This window comes from Ochotona curzoniae, unplaced genomic scaffold (genome assembly GCF_017591425.1).
Source record: "Ochotona curzoniae isolate NIBS_2020 unplaced genomic scaffold, NIBS_Ocur_1.0 scaffold_2453, whole genome shotgun sequence".
NCBI classification, from domain to species: Eukaryota; Metazoa; Chordata; class Mammalia; order Lagomorpha; family Ochotonidae; genus Ochotona; species Ochotona curzoniae.
The window spans coordinates 1,043,268-1,068,236 of NW_024467094.1; the positions used below are offsets into that span (position 1 = coordinate 1,043,268).

Here is a 24,969-nt window from a genome sequence, read left to right on the forward strand (position 1 = left end):
AGGTTCTGAGGTGTGGCTTCAGTGCCCACCTGGATCTCTTCTTGGGTTCGGTTTTAAAGATTTCTTTATTTTGTCATTTATTTGGAAGACTCAGTGACAGTAGACAGAGAAGGAGAGATATCTTCCATCTGCTGGTTCACTTCCCCAGAGGACTACAGCAGCCGGGGTTTGGCTAGACGGAAGCAAGGGGCTGTACACACTTTATCCCAAGCACTTAGCTCATCCTCCACTGCTTTCCCAGGTACACCAGCAGAGAGCTGAATCATAAATGGAGCCTGGAGCCCGGTGCTGTGGCCTAGAGGCTCAAGTCCTGGCCTTCAATGCACTGGAATCCCGTATGGGCGCTGGTTCTAATCCTGTCAGCCCTGCTTCCCATCCAGCTCCCTGCCTGTGGTCCGGGAAAGCAGCCGAGGATACCCCAAAGCCTTGGGACCCTGCACCAGTGTGGGAGATCCGGAAGAGGCTCCTGACTCCTGGCTTCAGATTGGCTCAGCTTCAGCCATTGTGGTCACTTGCAGAGTGAACCATCACACGGAAGATCTTCCTCTCTGTCTCTCCTCCTCTCTGTATATCTGACTTTGCAATAGAAATAAATAAATCTTTTTTTTTTAATCAGTGGAGCAGCTGGGACTGGAACCTGTTCTCTGACATCGGATGCCAGCGTCACAGGCAGTTGCTTAGCTCACTGAGCCACAACACCGATGCCCCAATGCTCACCTCATAAGAGCCGCCTTAGAAAAGCAAGGGCTGTGAGTGATGTTCCACCCAGCCATAACCAAGAGAGCCTGTAAGTAAATTCAACGTTTGCTGTGTGTCAGACCTGGGACATGTATTTTACATTCATCGTCTCACTCAGTGAGATGAGCAAAGTCCCACGAGTCTCTCTCTCTCGCTCTCTCTAACCTAGGGAAACTGAGGCTGCATTCCAAAACCAAACATATGGCGAGTGATGCAGCCACGTTCCAGCACAGCCTGTCTTGCCCCAGTGCCTGCCCCCAGCTTGCCTCCGCCCACCTCCCAGGAACGAGCAGAGAGGACCCCCAGGGGACATCTGAGGACGTGGCTTGACCAATCTGACGCCCTGCATGTACGTGTGTGCTGCCCCTCCCTGGGGCTGTGAAAAGCAGAGCTTAGGGATATTTTGTAAACAGGTGGATGCACCTCGAGCCTATCTTTGCACTGAATTAATATTTGACACACATTTGCATTCTGAGGTTTGGGTTAAACACTCTGAAAACAGAGGTGCTTGGCTCTAAAATGTGACAGCGATGACCCCCAGCACCCTTGGAAATGTGTCGGATTCGTGTGCATAGTTCTGACAAAGTGTGTCTGTTTTCTTCTTCTCATAAAATGGGCCCACAATCCAAAGTGTTATTAATTCCTGCCGCAAACCACCTAAAAGCTCTTATTTAAAATCGCAGGGAGTCCTGCTTGTTGCTTACAGCAGTCTCCAGTTCCAGGCTCTGCATTTGTGCTCACCTGGTGCAGTACCAGATCAATCCTCCAGATGGCAGCAAAACACACGGTATAAACTTATTTTGGGCACATGGCCCTGAGCCCTTTGAATTGTTTATAAAGATTCGTTGTGCTTATTTTATTGATGTATGTATTTGAGAAGGAGAGAGAAAGAGAAGGTTCCAATTACCCGTAACTCTACCCAAAGCACACAACAAGTAGAGATAGCCCAAAAACAAAACTGCGAGCCAGGAATTCAATCCAGATCTCCTACATGGATGGCAGGGACACAACCACGTGAACTGTCACCACTGGCTCCCAGGACCTTCCTTAGCAGGAAGCTAGAGCCAAGAATAGGACTCTCTCCGGGTTTAAACCTGTCAGCAGGCTCCAAGGTCACCAGGATGAGGCAATGGTGTTCTTTGGCCATAAGAACCAAATGAGACAAGTTGGTGAGGAATGTCCATTCATTCAGCAAAAATTCCAGGGTTTAAAAGGTTAAGGAGGACCCGGCGCGGTGGCGCAAGTGGTTAAGGTCCTCACCTTGCACGCCCGGGATCCCATAGGGGCACCAGTTCTAATCCCGGCAGCCCCGCTTCCCTTCCAGCTCCCTGCCTGTGGCCTGGGAAAGCAGTCGAGGACGGCCCAAAGCTTTGGGACCCTGCACCCGCGTGGGAGACCCGGAAGAGGCTCCTGGCTTTGGATCGGCATAGTATCGACCCGTTGCGGCTCACTTGGGGAGTGAATCATCGGAGGGAAGATCTTCCTCTCTGTCTCTCCTCTCTGTATATCCGCCTTTCCAATAAAAAATAAATAATAAAAATAAATCTTAAAAAAAAAAAAAGGTTAAGGAAGGAGAGGGCAGGAGGGCGTCTCCTGGCAGCTCCCCACCTCCTCCACCAAGGACATTGTAATTGGCTATAAGACGCGTCTATTTCCCTTGAGGTCATGGTCCATGTGTATTCCGTTTGACCTTCTAGTCCTGTCCTGTCTGAGGTCGTGCTTTAGCCACACCCACCAGGTAGCGGGCAGACTTGGGAGCGATTGCCCACAGGAGCCAGTGGCTAATGTGGAATTTACACATCCCTGTCTTACTTACTAAGTACATGCCCGTCTTACTAATTTTTTATGTGGTGGATGGCGGCTGGAAGATTTCAGCTCTCTGGGCGGCTTATCCCAGTTTAGATACCCTGTAATTCTCTTCCTTCCACTATAATTGTTGGTCCAAGTTTTGCCTGCTGGATCAATTCTAGTAAGTGCTCCCATTCAACCTTCTAGCGACCTTGGAAACACAGACCCCTGCACCTACCCTCACACACGCACCAACTACAGCACAAGCACCCTGAAGCTTTTGCATTTGCAGTCTCTGGAGCGGGACTGCTTAAACAAATGATTGAATGACAACTGCACGTGGATCAGGCTTTCCCTGGCTCGGAGAACAGAAACTCCAGGAGTCTTGGAGAGCTCCAGAACACTTGCTTAGGAGCAACAGAAACCGACTCTGGCTCTCTGGCATAGAAGGAATTTATGGGAACAAAATGGAGTTGTAGTCATTTTTTTTGTTTGTTTCTACAACTAAAGTACTAACGGAAGGGCTTAATTGCAGTTTAGAGTTTGCATGAGCCACCCTGCGGGTCCAGGCAGGTGAGGCTGGCGGCTGGTGGTGAAGGGAGGAGCATCCAGGGAACCGGGAAGCAGAGAACTGCTGGACTGAAAACAATCAACCTTCCCATGATAATGACCTTCCAGGGTGCTGCTACAAGCACCTCGCACTGGGCGCGCCTTCTCTGGTGCAAGTCTGGATCAAGTCTCCACTTCCAACCCACCAACCGTTAACATGGGTCTGTTACCAATTCACGTAAGACCCTGAGGGTTCAACGTCTTCACGACTGGAAAGCTCAATCCCTTTCAAACAATACAAGGAGAATCACCGAAGCAGCTCAGCAAAACACCACCAGCCGCCACCTTTCCAAACAAACTGACAGCCCCGCAGTGGCAGGAAAGTGAGCCCTAAAGTGAATTGCACAGTGGTCTCTCCGCTTCACCAGATTTCTGGGTGGAGCCATGCCAAGTCACATTCCAGAGTGTGGAGGGAAGCTCCCAGGGGGAGTTATCTGGGAAACGGAGGGTCCTGCAGCCCCCTGCAACACGCACGGAGCTGAGGGGTCTTCATGATCATAGGGATTCATCAGCAGCTGCCGGCTAAGCAGGCTTCTCCGGACGCTGTCCAGGGTCTTGGCCAGTCACCTGCTGTGGCGGGGTCCCGCACAGTTCTTACATTTCCATTGCCATTCATTTCTTCTTCTTGAATTCTTGAAGATTAGAGATTCTTGGAGTGGCTCTTTATATTTGAAAGACAGAAGAGAGAGAAATGAGAGAGAGAGTGAAAGAGTAATATCTTCTGTCCACTCATTGATCCCCACATGCCGACGACTGCCAGGGTGTGCCAGGCTGAAGCTGAAATCAATCACGATGTCCCATGTAGGTGAACATGGACCCAACCTCTTGAGCCATCACCACTGCTTCCCAGGGTTCCCCTTAGCAGGAACCTGGAGTTGAGACTCAAACCTGGATCTCCAGTGTGGAATATGGACATCTTTTTTTTTTTTTCAAGATTTGTTTATTTTTATTGCAAAGTCAGATATTCAGAGAGGGGGAGAGACAGAGAGGAAGATCTTCTGTCCGATGATTCACTCTCCAAGTGGCTACAACGACTGGAGCTATGCCGATCTGAAGCCAGGAGCCAGGAGCCAGGAACTTCTTCCAGGTCTCCCACACGGGTGCAGGGTCCCAAGGCCTTGGGCCATCCTCAGCTGCTTTCCCAGGCCACAAGCAGGGAGCTGGATGGGAAGTAGGGCTGCCGGGATTAGAACCAGCACCTATGTGGAATTCTGGCACATGCAAGGTGAGGACTTTAGCCCACTAGGCTACTGTGCTGGGCCATGCTGATGTAGGCATAACTGCTTATGCCATAGCACTGGTATCTCCACAGATAATCTGAAGTTGCATTACCTACATATAGCCTATTACTCCCAGGGCACTGATGAACAAAGCAATGCAGGATTCAATTAAGCAAAGAGAAAATGTTACAATTGCTTGATGGAGTAAATGTGAGAGCTTCATAATGAGACTGCTGCCAGCACCACAAGGCAGGCTTTTCAAAAGTAATCTCTTTCAGGGGCCGGTGTGGTGGCATGACAGGTTAATCCTCTACCTACATCTCTGGCATCCTATATGGGTGCTATGTGGAGTTCTGACTGTCCTACTTTTGATTCGGCTCCCTGCTTATGACCTGGAAAAGCAGTGGAGGATGGTTCAAGTGCTCGGGCCCCCGCAGGCACTTGGGAGACCTGGAAGAAGTTCTTTATTCCTGGCTTCAAATCTGCTCAGCTCTGGCCATTACAGCCATTTTGGGAGTGAACCAGTGGATGGAAGATCTTTCTGTCTCTCTTTGTAAAAATCTGTCTTTCAAATAAAGATAAATACATCTTCAAAGTAGTAATCTCTCTTTAAGCTATAAGCAGTATGTTCTACAATAGCAATGGAAGTATAATATAGTAATTAGATAGAGCAGTAACACAATTCTTACACAATTATTATATATTGTGCTATTATTATAATAAGACAATTCTTACGCAGTAGATCCTGAACATATTACATGCACTATACTTTCACATGAATGGCAGCGTAGGTGTGTTTATAGTGGCATTGTGTAAGCGTGTGAGTCATGCCTTGTCCTATCTCATTATAGTGGCTGCAGTGTCCTTGGGTGATAGGAACTTTTCAGCTCCATGCACTCTCGAGGGACCACGTGGTGCATGGTTGATGGAAATGGCCTGTGACCTTGACAGGGTATCCAGGAAGTGCCAAGGGCTGTATGGTCATGAATTTCAAAGTGAGATCAGTCAGCAGGGCTGGGTGGTTTTTCTCCAAGTGCCCTGAACTGAAGGAGTGCAGGACTCAGCTTGCCAACATTATCTTTTTATTGTTTTTTTTTTTTTTTTAAACAGAGCCAAGGTTTTATTTTATTGACCAGGTCAAGCATGGTCTCTCTCCGTGTGACTTCCACCTTTATCTTGTCAGTTCTTTCCTTGTAGTTCTCTAGCTTCTTGAGTTGAACATGAGGTTCACTGATGGTTGAAACTTCCCTCCTTGTTTTCAAATAAATTCCCGTTAGTCGATAGGTTTTATTTTTTCCTGAAAATTGCACCCTTGGTTGATAGCCTACAGGGTTTGACAGATAATTCTTATGTTGAAACGTCTACCAAGTTGGTCATTTTGTTGTTTATTTCCTGTATTGAATAACTGACAATGTTACGTTGTGATTTAACTTCAATTTTGTGAAGATGTGATTGTTTTATTTCTGGACTTTTTTTTTTTTTGAAAGTTTAAATAAGTCTCTTTGTAGTCTAATACTTATGAGTAATTACGGCACTACAAACTCATCCTCTAAACAAGTGTAAAAAGATGCAAAAAGAACAATATTCAGGGGCTGGCATTATGACACAGTGGGCTAAGTGTCCTGTGACGCCAGTATTCTGTATGTGTGTTAATTTGTGTCCTTATTGCTCCGCGACTGAACCAGTTCCCTGCTAATAGTTCTAGAAAAACAGTGGAAGATGACCCAAGTGTTTGGGTTTCTGCCATCCACACGGGACACTCAGATGTGACTCCTGGCTCTTGACTATTTTAGCTATTGCAGAAGTGAACCAGTGAATGAAAGATTCTCTCTCTCACACATGCACTGTAACTTTCAAATAAATAGAAGAAAACAACTGTAAATATAATAGCAACCAAAAGAACAATCAAATAAATTCTGCCCCCGGCCCCCAAAATTGCATTTGTGTGGGACCAGCAGAGCATTTGCAAGGTGAGACAGACGGTCGCCAGCAGGTGTCCTCACAGAAGGGTTTTTCTGGGCAAGTTTGTGGCCTAGCAGGTTGCTTGAGAGTTATCGTCGGTCAGCTGTGCAGGCGCCCCGTCCCTTTCCAACCTCCCAGTCTTCTTTCTTTTGCTTTTAGCATTGACGCAGCGACTCCATTTGGGTCCTGATGATTTTCACTGTAGCTAGACTGGGAGACATGAAACACATCCAACGGACTAGAGTTGAGAGGGACACAGAGCGTGGGGAACTGGTCTGCAGGTGCTGGACCATTGGACTCTGGGACTGGAATCAGGGAGGAAAAGCTGGGCATTGCAACCTGGGTGATAGGAACGCCCCCCTAAGAAGTGGGACAGTAGTTTGGGGATAAGAAAAAGAAACGTTGTGTCCATCCTAATGAGGGCTAATTACATTTAAGGAGTCAGGAAGGCTGGGAAAGGGAAGTGTATTGCTATTACCAGTTGAAATAAGTCTGCAAATATAAATATCCAACTCAATGAAGAATGAGCTGGCCAGAAATAAGATGACCATACCTCCTATATCCAGGCCCAGATAACCACCACCCGTTGTCACTCTCACAGTATTTTAGTTTGTACGATCAGATATGAGGGGACCTCAAAAAGTTCGTGGAAAATGGAAATCAAAGAGTGTATTCTGGTGCCAAAAATGTGGAATTCATTCATACAAAAATTTTTCATGAAGCTCCTCGAGAATGTGGATTATGATTAAAATAGGCTCAAATTTCAGTGTTTTCATGCCAAAATAAACTCATCTTTTAATTGCATTTCCTATGAATGATTGCAAAAGCCTGAAACATGGTCACTGCATTTAGTTGGACTTAAAATAACAGAACATTGACAAGAGGGTTGGGAGTGGACCTCGACTTTAGAGGCGATGAATTCAGAACGTGCTCAGGAGTTGTGAGGAATCTAAGAAACAGAAACACGAGCATTGTCCTGATTAGAACTAGGAGCTAGGTGAAAGTCCAAACCATAAACCAGGTGGCCAACAGAGGCACTCGAGAACAAATAAGAGAAAGTCATATTTCCCAGAAAGGGCCACCCAAGTTGATTACCACAGTGAGGGGAAGAAGGTTACTACCCAAAAAGATTCCTTTGCAGCAATCGGAATAGGGTGCTTATGCAAACTGGAAGAACACTGAGACAGTGCATTTAGAACACACATTAAGAGAACCAATCTAATTTTAACAAAAATTGCCAGGTCAAAACAATTGATTGAGTCCATTCATTGTGTCTCAGGAAGTATGGGCCTGAAGTGATAATTCTTTTTTTTTTTTTAAGTCTTATTTTATTTGTATTGCAAAGTCAGAGAGGAGGAGAGACAGAGAGGAAGATCTTCCATCCGATCATTCACTTCCCAAGTGACTGCGTCTGCCGGTGATGCACCGATCTGAAGCCAGGAGGCAGGAGCTTCCTCTGGGTCTCCCACACGGGAGGGTCCCAAGGCTTTGGGCCGTCCTCCACTGCTTTCCCAGGCCACAGGCAGGGAGCTGGATGGGAAGCAGGGCTGCCGGGGTTAGAACAGGTGCCCATATGGGATCCCGGAGCATTCAAAGTGAGGACTTTAGCTGTTAGTGCCTCTCAGGGAAGCAGTGGTAGATGGCACAAGTGGCTGGTCCCCTGTGACCCACGTGGGAGATCCAGATGAAACTCTTGGCTCCATGCTTCCACAGCCTAGTGTAGGCTGTTGCAGCCATCTGGGGGAAGGACAAGCAGATCAGACATTTCTGTCTGCCTGCCTCTCTCTCTCTTTGTGCCTTTCAAATATCTATATCTATATCTATTTAAAATACAATTTACGGGTACAAACAAAGCAATTCACATCTCTGTATCAAGACCTGGCCTCTAAAAAGTTGGATACACAGATGAGATGCTCTAAATTGTCACAAAGCAAAAAAGTATAAAAGCTACTGAAGCAAGCATAGCATTCATTCTGCAACTGAACATACAGACCATTCAAAAAGAAAATTATCACCAACTCCCACTTTCGAATCTCAGTGTAAATATTGTAGTAAAATATTAGTGAACAGATCAAGCAGCGTATTTTTAAACAGCTTAGAACATGGTGTGTCAGTCTATTCCAGGAAAAAAATTAAATTTAAAAATTAGGAATGCATACTATTGAGGTCTCATTACTTTGACTTGAGTATTAGGAAATTTGCTGCCGCGGGCTTTACAGAACCGGTCATGGCCAGGATCGAAGTCTTCCCAGCCTGGACCCTGTGGAATGAGGCAAACTTTCAGGTCCTGGGGCTCAGTGTTGTTTCTCGGGAAAAAAAAAAATATTTGAGAGGCAGAGAGAGAGAGAAAAGGGGAGAGAGAGAGAGGGAAGGAGGAAGCTCCCATCTGCTGGCCATCTTCTCAAAAGGCTGCGATGTGAGGATGTGCAGGGTGGGCTGTAAGGCTGGGAACTTGGGCCAGGTCTCCCCTGTGGGTAGCAGGGACTGGAAGGCACGAGCCATCAAAGCTGTCTGTATCATCAGCAAGCTGAGATGGGTAGCCAGAGTCACGGACTGAACTCGCAGGGCTCTGATGGGGGGGATGAGAGCATCTAAAGTGCCAGGCTTACACGCCCACCCCTGGAGGTGCCATTTCCCCCCTCTGTGTAACAATCACCTTCCAATATACAATCCAAGCCAACTCTGCTAACCCCAGCCCCCAAGCTCTGTTCCAATAAGTCTTGCTCCGTACCTCATTCTCTACTCATTTCATTTTCTCCCCTCCCCTTGCCTCTACCTCCCCTGGCTCTTGCGGCCCTGACAGAGAATTTTCTGGAACTTTAGCTCCTTTACCTGCAAGGTCCCTTCCTCCAACTCTTCCGTGACTTCACTGCCTCCACTTTTGTCATGATTGAAATGTAAACCTTCCCGCTGTTTGTTTTTTTAAAGAGCCAGGCCACGCCTCCTCCACACCCTTGGCTAAAGTCTAGTTCAGGCTTCAGGGAAAGTGGAACGCTTAGCCAGCCCAAAGCTGGGAGCCAGGAGCTTCTTCCAGGTCGTCCATGCAGGTGCAGGGTCCCAAGGAGTGGAGCCATCCTCTGCTGCTTTCCCAGGCACACGAATGAGGAGCTGGATTGGAACTGGAGCAGCCAGGACTCGAAATGGTGCCCCTGTGGGATGCCAGCACCACACGTGGAAGATTAGCCTGCTATGGCACCGAGCCAGCCCTCATATTTATTGCCTTCTTCATGGAGCATGGCAACCACAGTGACACGGAAAGTGCCCTGCCGTGTGGCCTCTCGGTTCATGTCCACTTCTCCATCCAGGGCTGCCATGGGTACTGAAGGAGGCACAGACGGGTGTTCAGTGGTCCAGCCTCCACCCCGCACTGGTCATCTGCCTGGGTGCTGTAACAGGAAATACTGCACGTTGGGGGCTTCAACAGTCACAATTTCTCATGGTTGTGTGGACGGATTCAGAGGTGACAATTGGCTGTGGCCTCCAAAGGCACAAAGGGGGATCTTGGGTTTCCTGCTCCCTTTAAATGTATTTATTAGACGGGGGGTGGGGGGGGGGGAGGGAGAGAGAGAGAGAAGTCCGGAGCCTGGAATTCCATCGGGTTCTCTCACACAGGCAGCAGGGAGCAATCCTCTGCTGCTTTCCCAGAGAGAGAGAGTGGAGCAGCCGGGACTCGAACCTGCACTCCTGGGGGGGTGGGGATCAGTGGCTTCAGGGAATTTCACTGTGCCAAAGCTGCAGCCTTTGGGATCCCTTTGGTAAGAACACCAGTATCACTCAGGAGATTCCCATCCTAGCATGTCATCCGTTTGCAATGGTCCCTGCCCGCAAACACCGCCCTGCTGGGAACTTGATGGGGGAGGGGTGTCCTAACTCCCCAGTGGGTGAAGCCTGCTGTGAGAGAGGAAGTGGTCTGGGCCAGGACATCAAGGTCAAGGTGTTCAGAGGTGCGCCTAGAAATACACAGGTGTGTATAACCTAATGGCACAGGTGACTCCATACAGCCAAGAAGGGGAAGTCTGTAGTGTTTCAACTTGAAGGCATTTTAGCGTTCCTTGCAGAGCCGAGGAAATGCAGATTGCTGGGCTCCTAGCGGCAGTTCTTAATAGAGTGAAACGTAATTGTCTTGGGAGACGAAAAGCCTGCATCTCTGTAGACCCCCCTGCCCCCCCCGGGAGGATGTGCAAACTACTGTCTCCAACACCACATTTTAGGAACCACTGGGAGACGGTGCGGAGAGGGAGCCCCGGTTTCCAACGCTGGGGAGCTCCAACACTGATTATCCCAGGCGCAAGGATGACCCCTTCCTTGAAGGACACAGAAAGGGGGGGGGGGGGTAGGACCTTCAGCCGCGGCAATGGCCCTAGAACTACAACTCCCAAGAAGCCCCGCGTCGGCTCGCGCTCGCCTCCTGGAGGCCGCTGGCGGGAGGCGCCGGAGGGACCGCGCCGGGACCTTTCGGAGCATCTGTGAGAACGCCGAGCCGCGGCGGCTGCGGGCTGCGGGCTGCGGGCTGCGGGCTGCGGGCTGCGGGCTGCGGGAGCGCCACAGGAGCTGAGCGCCAGCCGAGCGAGGCCGGTGAGTAGCAGCCACGCCGGGCCAACCCCAAGTCCGCCTCAGTCGCGGGGTCGCGTTGGGGCGGGGGGAAGGTGCAGGACTGTCCGTCTGGGAAGATGCGCTGGCCGCGGTGACCCCCGGGGCTCCCGGTGAGGAGCCGGCTCGCGGGAGCCCCAGGGTCCGTGCCGCAGCAGGTGGCCGCCCCCGCCTTCTCCCACCTTTTCCTCATCCCTGTGGGGGTTTGACGTAGGCGCCTCGGACCGAGGGCTTGCGGACCACCGCAGCCGGGCCCCCGGACCTCCAGGTCTCGCCGTGGTGGGACAGGTGCGTGAAGCGCGCCCGGTCGGGGGCTCCTGAGGCTCCGGCGAGCCCCTTCCACGGGGGGATAGTGTGCGTTGGCGTCCGAGGGACCCGAGAAGCCTGCGCGTGGTCCTCGGAGCTCTGAACCGCCCCTCTGGCCGGGGCGTGCGGGGAGACCGCGGAGGGGCGCGCGGCTGCGCGTCTGCGGGGCGCGCGCGCGGGGCGCAGCACCTGGAGCACCCAAGGGGGACCGGGGAGGCTGCAGGTGGGAGTTCCAGGGACCCTGCCGGGAGCGCCACTGCTGACGTCAGAGACGAGTCTGGGTGCTCTTCGGCGTGTTTGAAAGCAAGTTGGAAAGGTCTTGTCCGTGCCAGCTGCATTTGCCAGCACGCAAGTTTATATAATAAGCGGCGACGAACACACACACACACACACACACACACACACACACACACACACACACACACACACACACACACACACACACACACGGGAAAGGTGCTCGTCTTTGCCCTCTACCGGAAGAATTCTGTTGGGCTGGGTGGTTGACATGCGTATCCATTCGTCACTGCGGTAGCTGGTGGCAAGAGATAAAATGTTTTGGAACAGCCGTCCCCGCTCGACCCCCCTTCGGGACAGGCTTTTGGCTTCAGAAGATTGGGTTATCCGGTTTCCAGCCCCGCGTGCTATTTCAGCGCTAAGGATGGGGATGATGGGGGGGAGGTTGCGGGGGTGGGTGGGGACTCCAGCTTGTCAATCCCTTCAACTTTACCCTGACAGCTTGGCTGGAACATCGGTCCCCAAAACAAACCGGGTTCCTTCTGTTGCCCGAGCCAGATCTGAGGCTGAGCCTCTTCCACTCAGCGATCTGTTTGACAACTGGTTTTAAGTTGATTTGCTTGGCTCTTCCGTGTGGATGACCTTATAGTTCAGTAAGGAACGACGGGTTCTGTTTCTCACGTTTGCATTTAGTTCCTATCTTTTCTTGGCCACCCATGCTGCTGTGAGGTTGGGTCAGCTTAAACGGGACGCCTTGGTCTGGGTCATTGGTTTCAGGCGGGCATTCCCACTGGATCCTCACTGAGCACCTTCATCAAATGAAGGACGTTTCTGTCTATGCCTGATTAGTGAGAGCTCAAAAAGTCGGCGTGCGTATTGTTTCCCCTCCCCAATGTTCTTGTATAACGTGTGTTGATGAAATGTGTTTCCTTCTTAAATATTTCTTAACAAGATTTACTTGTTTATTTGAAAGGCAGAGAGAGAGAGAGATGTTTTGTGTTCTCCAGGTTTGGCAGAACTTGTGCTGCGAGTGATGTGTTTTTAACTACTCATTTTTTTCCCATGCTCACTTGATCATTTTTTTTTCCAGATTTTCTATTTCTTCAAAGTCCATTTAAATACTTTCTCTTTTTCTAGCAAAGAATTAGCGTTATTGGAACGTAATAGATGTTGGTATAATGAATGGGATATTCTACTGGATGCAAATTGCCTGTGATATGGTTTCATTATTAAGACTCATATTTCCGGGCCCGGCGCGGTGGCGCAAGTGGTTAAAGGTCCTCGCCTCGCACGCCCGGGATCCCATATGGGTGCCGGTTCTAATCCCGGCAGCCCCGCTTCCCTTCCAGCTCCCTGCCTGTGGCCCGGGAAAGCAGTCGAGGACGGCCCAAGGCTTTGGGACCCTGCACCCGCACGGGAGACCCAGAAGAGGCTCCTGGCTTCGGATCGGCATAGTATCGGCCCGTTGCGCTCACTTGGGGAGTGAATCATCGGATGGAAGATCTTCCTCTCTGTCTCTCCTCTCTGTATATCCGCCTTTCCAATGAAAAAAATAATAAAAATAAATCTTTAAAAAAAAAAAAAAGACTCATATTTCCTTTCTGGGCCCTTTTTCCTTTCTGTTGTCCAGACTTGGCAAATGGTTGCCCATTTGGTTAATTCCTTTTAAAGAAGCAACATTTGGATTTTTGATTATCCCTGTTGATTTTTACTTTCCTGTGTCTAGTTTCTGCCCTTGTTATTTTGCTTGAGTTGGATTTGGTTCCAGATTCTTGCTTTTTGAACAGAAAGCTTGGGTCATTTATTTCATCCGTTTTTCTGAACAAGGCAAAGACGTTCCTTTTATTCTAGTCACCTCCCGTTTGGCCTTAGCTGTCTGTGTATTTTTTTAATTTAAATCTTGATTTGAACAGGGGCAAGCGAGACTCCCATCTGCTTTTTTCACTCCCCAAATGACTGCAGCAGATGGGCCTGGCCAGGCTGAAGCCGGGGAGCCAGGATCTCAATGCAGGGCTCCCGCGAGGGTGCCAGGACCCCAGCGCGTGGTTGCCTCCCCCTGCTTGTCAATGGAAGCGGAGCTGGGCCAGGTGCTTGGGCGAGGGGCACCCCAAGGGGCATCTTCATGACTGTCCCACTGTGCACTTCCTGCGCTGTCTTTCGCTTGAACCTTGACACGTGAACTTCAGTGCTGTTGCTCCCATTGTTATTTCCTCGGTCGGTATTTGTTGATCGGTTTACCGCTTTATTCCTTCTCCATTCCTGCTTCTAATTCCTTCTTTGAACCACTCCCCTCCCCCGTGAAGGATCTTGCTTAGAAGTTCCTTCGTGGTGATCACGTTTCTGTTTTCACGGTCTCCGAAAATGCCTTTGCTTTGCCAACGTTCTTGAATCAAAGTGATCTTCATTTTTTTTTTTTTCTTCTAGCAGTTACTAATAGATCTGGAAAATTTGAGGGGCTCTATTTTTCCGTATTGCTGAAGGAACCATAAACATGAAAAAGGCCGGAAGTTAATGGAAAGTCTAATGAGATTCTGATATAATCTACAGCGTGGATGAGCACTAAGCCTTTAGGATTGCTCTCTGTACCTGTGGTATATTGGATATAAAATTCTCAGTTTTATTTCCCGATTCGTGGTCTCTGTATCTTCAACTTATGTTTTCTCCTGGGCCTGCTGATTGGGGTAGTTGTGTTGGTCTTCTATTGTGACTTCTGATTTTGTTTTTGTTCTGTTTCTGTCAACGATACATATATACTCAAATTCATGTGCGTGTATATGTACAGGGCTATTTTTAAGCATTGTATTTTTGTTGTTAGGCTTGTAGCATCATTGAAGCCTCACAAATTTTACAGTTTGAAACGTTTAGAAATAAAAAGGGCTATCTTACTTATTTTCCCTTTTAATTCTGTTTTATTTTCCTGATATTAATATTAGCATACCTACTTTTTATTAACGCTCTTCTGGTATATCTTTTCCGTTGATTGATTTTCAAGTTTGTTTTATTTGTATATTTTGTTTTGTCTCTCTCTCTCTCATGCTCACACATAGGGAATTTCTGTTTGCTTGTTTACTCTGCAAATGCCCACGATGGCCAGGGCTGTGCCCGGTGGAAGTCGGGAGCCAGGAACTCCTGTCAAGTCTCTCGTGTAGGTGAAAGGAGCGCAGGTGTCTGTCTGGCATCCCCTGCCTCCCAGGCACATCCGTAGGAAGCTGGATCAGAAATGAGCGGGTAATAGAATGCTGGCTTTATATCATTCTCTAAACCTACGTTGCCAGGTTACACTTAAATAGCAGAATGATGAGCTGGTGACTGTTACTGAGGGATTAAACTGCTGTTACAATAGAGGGGAAAATAGCGTGGGGAAGAGGGTGTCAGTAGGGGAGAGCGAATCCCTGAGCCCAAGGAATTGTCTCATGAAAAATAAAGAATTTATTTAAAAAAAGAAGTGCAGTAGCTGGGTCTTAAACCAGGCACTGTGTACAACACACCTGCCCATTTCTGTATTCTGAAGTGAAGTTGTGGTTTATTCATTCTTTTTATTTTTAAAGATTTATTTACTTTTATTGCAAAGTCAGATATACACAGAGGAGGAGAGACAGAGAGAAAGATCTTCCATTAGAACCGGCACCCATGTGGGATCCTGGTGTGTTCAAGGCGAGGACTTTAGCCGCTAGGCTACGGCGCCGGGCCCTGGTTTGTTTGTTCTTAATGCTGAATATATTTCACTGTGAATATCCCGTAGTGTAGACCTCCGTGTTTCCTCACTTGACATTTAGGTTGTTTGCAGTTTGGGACTGTGACCATAGTATTGCTGTGTGCATTTAGAGTGTTCCTTGTGTTGAGTGAATGCCTTTCTGTTGAGAATACACATAAAAGTAGAATTACTTGGTCACACAATATGTGCATATGCTGCTTCAGCAGATACTTGCAAACAGTTTTCCATAGAGATCGGGTCAATTTATTTATCCCCAAAATGTATGTGATTGCCCCAGATGCTCACCATTGCTTGGCAATTTCAATCTTTTCTACTTTGGTCATTCTGGTGACTATCATATTGTGATTTTCATTCAGATGCCCCAAAGATAAATGAAACGGAAAACAAGTGCTTCCCCTAATTTTTTTCACCGCCCCTCACCCCCTTAAGATTTATTTTATTTTAGTTGAAAAGCAGAGTTACAGAAAAGGAAAGAGATCTTCCACTCACTGATTGATGCACTGCCAGATGGATACAGTGGATGGGGATGGGCCAGGCTCAGGGCGACTCCTTTGGATTCTCCCATGGGAGTAGCGTGAGCTGAGGCTTCTCTGGCTTTCTCAGGCGTATTAGCTGGGTTGGAGATGGAGCAGCCAGGTCTCAAACTGATGTTGTGCCTAGATTTTGAGATCCCCGGAAATCGCCAGGAGTCTGAAGTGGATCCAAGTGTACAAGGATGGCTTACTGAAGCTCAGCACATCCGAACCTGGCTTCTTGGTTGAGAGCAGCCAACCGGCCAGCCAGCCAGGACCAACACCCCTTACCAGGAGTGTGGCCCTAAACAGCACATTCATAGGGTTTTTATAGGGGCAGTCCACAGAAGCTTGAAAAGGGGGCAGTTCACGGTAGTCTGCAAGGTGAGGGGAGGTAGCACAGATTCCCTGCCTATCTCAGCTGGACAGCCCACGCCTCCAGCAACGAAGGGAAGCACCCACTTAGTTACTTGGAGCCACCTGTGAGATAACAATACTTAGGTGGGCCTTGATTCATAAGAATTGGGACCCATCGGTGCTAAAAGTCACATAGGCTGTTTGGTCAACAGATGGTTGGGACTTTGATACTGAGGTTCTTCAACACTCGTATAGGATGCTGATGTTGCAACGGTAGTTTAACTTGATGTGCCACAGCCCTGACCCTACTCAGAAAAATCCCTTAATTTTTCACATAGATCTAAACATTTTTTCTTCTGTTTGAAGATAATCAGAATGAGTATATAGATATATGAACACTCTATGAGTAAAACAAGAAAGAACCTTTTTTTTTTTAAAGATTTATTTTATTTTTATTGTAAAGGCGGATATACAGAGAGGAAGATCTTCCGTCCGATGATTCACTCCCCAAGTGAGCCGCAATGGCCGATGCTATGCCGATCCGAAGCCAGTACTCTTCCGGGTCTCCCACGCGGGTGCAGGGTCCCAAAGCCTTGGGCCGTCCTCGACTGCTTTCCCGGGCCACAGGCAGGGAGCTGGAAGGGAAGCGGGGCTGCCAGGATTAGAACCGGCGCCCATATGGGATCCCGGGCGTGCAAGGCGAGGACCTTAACCACTGCGCCATTGCGCTGGGCCCAAGAAAGAACCTTAACATGATTTTAATTCCACTCTCATCTTAGGATCATAGGAAATTTTGGGATTTGACATTACATATAAACAATTGTTTAGAAAAACTGAAGTTTTATTATTTCCTTGTTATTGATGCTTTTATCTCATCTGCTTTGTTCAATGTTCAAGTGAACCCTTAAATAATGTTGCTTTCAGAAATTCCTGTAGACTTCCTCCCCCCACCCCGCCCTTACATCTTTTCTTCATTTTTGCTTTTCCACGTGAAGCCTGCTTGCTGGGTGCAGGCTTCTGGTTCAGAATTTCTGAATGTTGGAGGTGATGCTGCAATATCAGGGGCATGTGGCATAGTTGACGGGGTCTAGGTGATCTGAACCCCGTTTCTTTGAAGTTAACCCATTTTATTATTTTTTTTTTCTGAAGCTTTGCGATTTCTCTTTCCCCTTGGTGTTCTAAAATGTCACCATTTGTGTAGGAGGAGGATCTTTTTTGTTCTTCCTGTTCAGCACTTGGTGGTCCCTTTCATTCTAAAGATTAGTGTGTGGCTCACCCACTGGGGAAGTTTCAGACACACCTGTGTGTCTGTTCTATTTTCTGCTTCTGGAATTACTAGTAAATGGGTTTTAAGATTTCTCTCAAGGTAACCTCTTTTGTTTCTCACAATGGACGTTTTTCTCTCGGATGTTCTGCCTTTATTTTCACAAGCTGCCTTCCAGGAGTTCCTGGCTTGCTTTTCTAGTTCACTTGTCTGGTGTTGATATTTGACCAGTTAACTCTTCAGCCCTTTTCTTGAGTGCTTTTCAGTGTTGATGATCAAGATGTTAATTCTCCAAGTCTCTACCGTTAAAAAGTCAGTGATTGAAATAGGTGGAGTTCACAAACCATGCTGCGTTCAGAAGGAGTCAGGGAAGGAACTCTTCACCATTCTCATCTCCCAGCCGCTCAGCATCCTCTGTCCACCGTCATTAATGTCACGTGCATCTTACTAGAATTTCTTCATGGGTGAGACATAATTCTCCATGTCTCCTTTGCTTTTGAAAAAGTTCATTTCGATCTCCTTGAAAACAGGACAAAGACTGGCAAGGGGAAAGAGAGACCTCTCCCAACACCTCACACACAGAATGTGCCCAGTAACTGTAAAACATTGCCTTTGGGGGAAGCTTGCTAGGAGCTCAGCATCGAGGTTTTTTGTTAGGTACTGGTGTGTGGGGCCTCTGCACACGCCACATTCCGGATCGCCATAAGGAAAGCAGGTGTGTGGCATCAAGGACAGCACGTGATACACTGCTGTTTCTTTGGAAGAGGACTTTATTAGTTTTTTTAAAAAAAGATTTATTTATTTTTATTTGAAAGGCAGATTTGACAGAGAGAGAAGGAGAGACTGAGAGATGGCCTTCATTCATTGTTTTTTTTCCCCCAAGAGGTTGCAATGGCCAGAGCTGAGCTGGTCCAAAGCCGGGAGTCAAGAACTTCTTCCAGGTCTCCCACATGGGTGCAGGATCCCAAAGACTTGGGACATTCCCTGCTGCTTTCCCAGGCTAGAAGCAGAGAACTGTATTGGAAGTAGAGCAGCCAGGACACAAACCCGTGTCCATCTGGGATGTTGGCACCACAGGGCAGAGAATTAGCTTGGTATGCCACTATATAGGTCCCTGAAAGGGGACTTTTACCTATTAGCATGGTATGAAGCTCCTGAAATCTTAGTTCTCAGATGCCAACTCTGGGTCAAGCTTGCCTTAAAAAAAAATGTTTATTTGTTTGTATGTACTGAAAAGACCAAGTGACCAAAAGAGAGACAAAGCCACAGCTTCTCTCTGCTGGTCTGCTCCTAGCATGCCTGTTAACAGTGAGGGCTGAGGCAGCCCAAAGCCAGGAGTCCAGAACTCCATCCTGGTCTCCCACATGGGTGTCAGAGGCCCAGACACCTGAGCCATCATCCACTTCCTCTTAGGATGCTGGACTGGAAGTAGAGCAGTTGGGATGCAGCCAGGCTCTCGGATAAGGGGCGCAGGCTTCCCAAGGTGCAGCTTGACTTGTACTGCATGATCTGCCTCAAATTTGTCACTTTCTCAAAGCTGCTGTGTTAACTATTTTGTGCAGAATTTACCTCCTCAAGAGGGCCTGGAGCCTGTCAACTAAGATGCCCTATCCTACACTGAGGTACCTGGGTTTGATTCTGGGGTCGGCCTCCTGACTGTACTTTCCTGCTAAGGCAGGCCCTGAACGCAGCGGTGTTGGGTAAGGGGTTGGATGCCCACAGGAAACCCTGCATTGTGTTGTTTATTCCTGGCTTTGGTCCCCATCTAGCCGTAGCCGTTACCAGCATTTGGGAAATTAAACAGCAGGTGGGCACTCTCTGTATGTGTCTCTCTCTGGTTTACAAATAAATAAAAATTAAGTATGGCACTAAGAAGCCTGGGATGTATACTAATGACAAAACATGAGGAAACCACTCAACTGTTTAAAATCCTTTTTCCCCTTGATTGATCCTTCGTCACTTCAGGGTAATAGGTGGTTCATCAAGCAGCACAGGCATCTGGTTTCCTTTCCATCTTTTCCACAGAACCGTTCTGGTCACTGCGATCCACATGAACTACTATTTCCCATCCTCTGGCCAAGACTCTGCTGTTGTGACATTTCATTAGTTACTCCTCTTCCACAATTACATTAGTTTTTGTTACATCACTTTGTGTATTAGCTTTTCATTAGTACAAATGGAAAAAAAAAACCCTCATGGGAGTTACTTAGGAAGGGGTAAGTCTTATTTGGTTGCTGACTTTGGAGGTTCACGTTCTGCAGGGGATGGGGGACGTGATTGGTGTGGTGTCTGATGAGGGCAGCAGGTGGCAGAACCCATGCAAAGGGGCGAGGATCTTGTGGCAATCCAGGGCGCAGAGAACAACTGGACACAAGCAGTCCTCTTGCAAGAACTCCCTTGCAAGGTCCTGCCCCCTGCTAGATCCTGCACCTGCTAGATACCGTGATTGCATCAAGTCTCTGCCTTTAATCCATCGACCATTAACTTTAATCCGCCAGTCATTGGCATAAAACTTTGGGACACAAGCCTTCATTCAATACATGGGCCGCTGGGAACATACAAACGGTTATCCAAAACTATAACACTTTGTGTTTGTCTGAATTTGATCTGCAAGACAGAATTCCTGGGGGAACAGAGCAGCAAGTCGTACTTAGTAATACACTCTGTGCCTCCCTGGCAGGATGGCATGCTTGTGCCTGGTGCCTGTTATTCTTTGTAGAAAGAGCGGCATGAAGGAAGCAGGAAGCAGTCTCTCCTTGTTTCTGCTTCACGTGTAGCTGATTTTGTTTTTGCTCTTTGCTGAGGAGGAAGCAGCAAATTGACATTTACTGCTCAGGTTGTCTGAGTTCTGTCTGCAGCAGATGGGATAATTAAATGGTTTCGTTTGAAAAGCATATTGAGGTCACTGAACCTGAGTGTGGGCTTAGGTTGTCAAATCATCTTTTCTACCTACATCTACAGGCTACGTACTTGGTAGTCAAAGTAGTTCCTCTGTTTCCCAATAATTTTTAGACCTCGCTCTTGGGGGGAATTAACTAAATTGGTGTTCTCTCTCTCTCTCTCTTTTAAATAAAATATTTTATTTGAAAGGCAGAGTTACAAGCAGAGAAGGAGTGATGGAGAGAGAGAAATAAAAACATCTTCCATCTGTTGGTTCTCTCTCCAAATGGCTGCAACAGCCAGAGCAGGACTGGTCTGAAGCCAGGAACCAAGAGTTTCATCTGAATTTCCCATGTGGGGACAGAGACCGAAGTACTTGGGCCATCCTCTGTGGCTTTTCCAGGCACCTTAGCAGGGATCTGGATCTGAATTGTAGCATCTGGGACTCCAATTGGCATCCGAATGGAATGCTGGTGCTGCAGTCAGAGGCTTAGCATGCTACGTCATGGCACTGGTCCCTGTGCCCTTATTCTTAACACTTCAGCATCATTCACCCATGCCAACCCCTCTCTTGTTTCGTGTGTTGGTTCCTGTAATTCATCCCTATATCTGCTCTCATTCACTTACCTCAAGAGAGTATTTCTACAGGATTTCATGGGCATGCTTTTCTTGCATTAATACTTAAAACTGTGTACTGTGTGTGTGTGTGTGTGTGTGTGTGTGTGTGTGTGTGTGTGTGTTTTCAACTTAGGTAAATTGTGCCAATGCACCAAACACCCATGGTACCCATGATGGGGCTGAAACTGGGAATTGGGGACTCCATTCAGGTCTCCCACAAAGGTGAGAAGAAGTGAGTTACCTGAAGTGTTACCGGTGCCTCCCAGGATCTGCCCTGATGGGGAACGTGTGTCATGAGCTGGGGCTGCGAGTCAAATCTGGCACTCTGATGTGAGATGAGCATGTCTTATCTTGCAGACTGAATGCCTGCTTTTTTCTTCCATGTCTTAGTGTCACCACTTGCCACCCAGTTGTAATGCTTGGTGACATTGGGTCTTCAATGCTCCCCCACATTTTGCCTCTCTGTTCTCCGGCGCATGGGAACACACACAGACTCCTACTCTTGGAGACCACACACGGTATTGAAATGAAATTCTCATCTGTGTCACCTTTCCAGACTTGTGGGGATTTAGACTCAGAAGCAGGATTGCATGTCGCCACAGGTGCCTGTAGTTAACATAAGCGAGTCCTACCCGCTTGTTCTCAGACAGGAGGCTCCATCTCCCCGTCCCCGGCAGAGCATGGCTCTCCTAGGGCCCGATCTCTGCTAACACTTGGAATTCTCGAGTTTTCTTCTCTTCCTTTCCCTCTCCTTTCCTCCCTCCCTCCATCCCTTCCTTCCTACACAGAGGAAGATCTTTCCTCTGCTGGTTCACTCCCAAAGTGCCCACAAAGGCCAGAGCTGAGGCCGTCAGAAGCCAGGATCCAGAAGCTTCCTCTGAATCTCTCATGTGTGTGCAGGGACCCAAGGACCTGAGCATCCTCTGCTTTTGTCCAGGCCTTGGCAGGGAGCTGCATGGGAAGTGGAGCAGCTGGGACGTGAACTGGTGCCCATATGGGATGCTGGTGCCTCAGGTGGTGCCTACTATGCTGAGAGGCTGGCACCCATTGTTGAGTTTTTAAAAATTTTTAACATTGCATTCTTTTTATTTGCATTTCTCTGTTTACTACCAAGCTTGAAACTATATATGTGTTACCATTTTAAGTTTCTGTTTGTATAAATTGCCTGTTTATACTCTGCCTTTATGTCCATAAGGACTTCTTTTTGTTTTGTTTTTGAAGGTTGCTTTAAAAGGCGGAGTGTGTGTGTGTGTGTGTGTGTGTGTGTGAGAGAGAGAGAGAGAGAGAGAGAGAGAGAGAGAGAGAGACAAACACTAGACAGTTTGCTTTGGTTCATTCTCCAAATGGCTACAGCATCTGAGGCTTGGGCAGGTTCAAGTCAGAAGGCAGGAATTCCAACTGGATCTCCCCCATGGATCCAGGAGCCCCAAACCTCGGGCCAGCAGCTGCTATTTTCCCTGACATACTAACAGGGAACTGGATCAGAAGCAGGGCAGTTGGGATGGCAGTACTGGGATGCTGGCAGCCCAAGCTGTGATTTAGCCTGCTGGACCATTAGATGAGCTCCTCCATTGAGATTTCTAATCAGAGTATTTCAGATGTTAGCCACTTCTTGATTTTTAAATGAGGTGCGTAATTTCTTCTAATATACTGTGGGTCTGTTAACTTTGTCGTTGGCATCCTTGTCGAATACAAATCCTTATTTGTGTGGCCCAATCTAGTCCTACACCACACAATAAAATGTCTACATTTTTTTTTTTTTGGTGAACTTACTTAGTTTAATTTTTATGTGTTGATTGACAACATTTAATAATCAAGGCATTTCGTGTAGAAACGCAGGTCTTTTTTAGCCTCTTTTGAAGCCGTAGACTGTATTCGCGTGCTGGCTGCAGTCACTGCGTCGGGAGTTCCTCCTGTGAACCAGACTTGGCCTCCCCTGCCAAGGTCATCCTGTTGACCTCCTGTCCCTGATAGTTATTTGCATTAAGGACCTGCTGTGTGTGAAGTAATACTTTGAGCATCAAACCAGCACTGTGATGAAGTTCACAGGAATGATGTGTCAGTGTAATTACGGGCTGAGTGGAGCCAGAGTCGAGGACATGGCAGTGCTTGCTGGATCTGTGACTGTATCAGACGAACACCGCCAGGAGTACTAGAGCACCTCGAAAAGGTTGTGCAAAGCGAAATGGGAAGGGGCTTATTTTTAAGCAGAAAGAATCCTAAGCATCTATGAATGGTCTTCGTAAAGTTCATGGAAAATACATATTATGAGGAAAGTGCAAGCGGGGGTGACCTTATGGCTCAGCAGGTCAGGCTGCTGCTTGTGGTGCCGGCGTCCCGGGTTGGAGCGCTGCTGTGAGCGCCCACTGCTTCGCTTTCAAACCGGCTGCCTGCTAACACACCCGGGAAGGTAGCAGACGACGGCCCAGAAAACCAAGCCACTGTATGCATCTGCTTTCAACGAGTCATTTTTAAACCTTTTTTTCCATAGTCTCGTGTCTTATTTTGATGCGCAGAAAAAAAGTATGGCTTAGTGAGATTGCCTGGACGTGACAGGTGTGCACGGAGGATTGGGGAACTCGCTCTGTTAAGAACCATGCAGCGAGCACAGCTTTTCAGGGCCTACACAGCCATGTCAGCATCAACGAAAGCCTTCCTTTCATTTGCTCTAGATTTGGGCAGCGGTTCGTTTGCGCCCACGTGCTCCAAATCGCAGTTTTCGTCTTATTTTTTCTCCCTTCTCATTTCTAAGGTGTGAAATTGTGACGTTCTGTTAAGTGCCTCGTATGGGTTAAGTGCTGAGATTATAGTGATGGACGAGACAAAAAATGTAGACTTTTAAGCTTAATGCGTGGGTGGGGAGACAGACAGGTGAGGATAACAGGGCTGAGGTCAGAATTGGGCAAAGGGGGTTGAGAGCAGGACACGTCAGATAAGACTTTCTAGAAGGCACCATCTAAAGTGAAGGAGGAACTGCGTTCAAGGCGAGGACCTTAACCATTACGCTATCGCGCTGGGCCCAAAGTTCTTTTCTTTTTTAAAAAAAGTATCTATTTGAGGGGCCGGCACTGTGGCCTAGCGGCTAAAGTTCTCACCTAGCATGTGCCAGGATCCTGTTAGGGCACCGGTTCCTGTCCTGGCTGCTCCGTTTCCCATCCAGCTCCCTGCTTGTGGCCTAGGAAAGCAGTGGAGGACGGCCCAAGGCCTTGGGACCCTGCACCCGTGTGGGAGACCTGGAGGAGTCTCCTGGCTCCTGGCTTCAGATCAGCTCAGCTCCGGCTGTTGTGGCCACTTGGGGAGCAAACCAGAAGATGGAAGATCTTTCTCTCTGCTTCTCCTCCTCTCTGTAAATCTGACTTTCCAGTACAAAAATAAATAAATCTTTATTTTAAAAAAAGTGTTTATTTGAAAGAATAACAGAACAAGAGAATGCGTGTGTAAAAAAGGGACTGGTTCACTTCCCCAAATGCCTACAACAAGCAGACCTACGGCAGGCTGAGCTCAGGAGCCAGGAGTTCCATCTGAGTCTCTGTTTTGGGAAGTGGGGACCCAAGCATCTGAGCTATCACCTACTGCTTACAAAGGTGCATGTTAGCAGGAAGCTGGAGTGGGAAGCAGAGGTGGGACTCAAACTCAGGCACTCTGACTTGGGATCTGGGCGCCCCAAGCAGCGGCTTAACTGGTTTTACCACAACATCCAACCGCTAATCTTTCAAATACACGTTTTTCCTGAACTTTTTGAAAATCCCTCATGTGCATGAATTTCAACATGTTTTGTACTACAATAAACTTTTATTTATTTATTTATTTATTTAAGATTTATTTATCTTTATTAGAAAGGCAGATATACAGGGAGAGAGACAGAAAGATCTTTCGTCACTGGTTCAGCCCCTAAGTGACCACAACGGCCAATCTGAAGCCAGGAGCCAGAGCTTCTTTCAGGTTCCCATGCAGGTGCAGGGTCCTAAGGCTTTGGGCCATCTTCTACTGCTTTCCCAGGCCGCTAGTGGGGAGCTGGATGGAAGTCGTATGGCCAGGCATGAATTGGCACCCATTGGGATCCTGGCACCAGCAAGGCAAGGGTGTTAGCCACTAAGCTGTTGTGCCGGGTCCATAAACTTTTATGTTTTAATTCAATTTTTTAAAAGACTTTCGGCATATACACTTGTATAT

At 47.9% G+C, this 24,969-nt stretch overlaps 1 protein-coding gene across 2 annotated transcripts in view; it reads left to right on the forward strand.

The window, feature by feature from the left end:
• The first annotated feature begins 10,770 nt into the window (after window positions 1–10,770).
• Window positions 10,771–24,969, forward strand: part of SPECC1 (sperm antigen with calponin homology and coiled-coil domains 1) — a 288,342-nt gene continuing 274,143 nt past the window's right edge. For both annotated transcript variants that reach the window (XM_041001555.1, XM_041001556.1), the window contains exon 1: window positions 10,771–10,892. The gene's annotated coding sequence lies outside the window, so the exon portion shown is untranslated. The remainder of the gene's footprint in view (window positions 10,893–24,969) is intronic.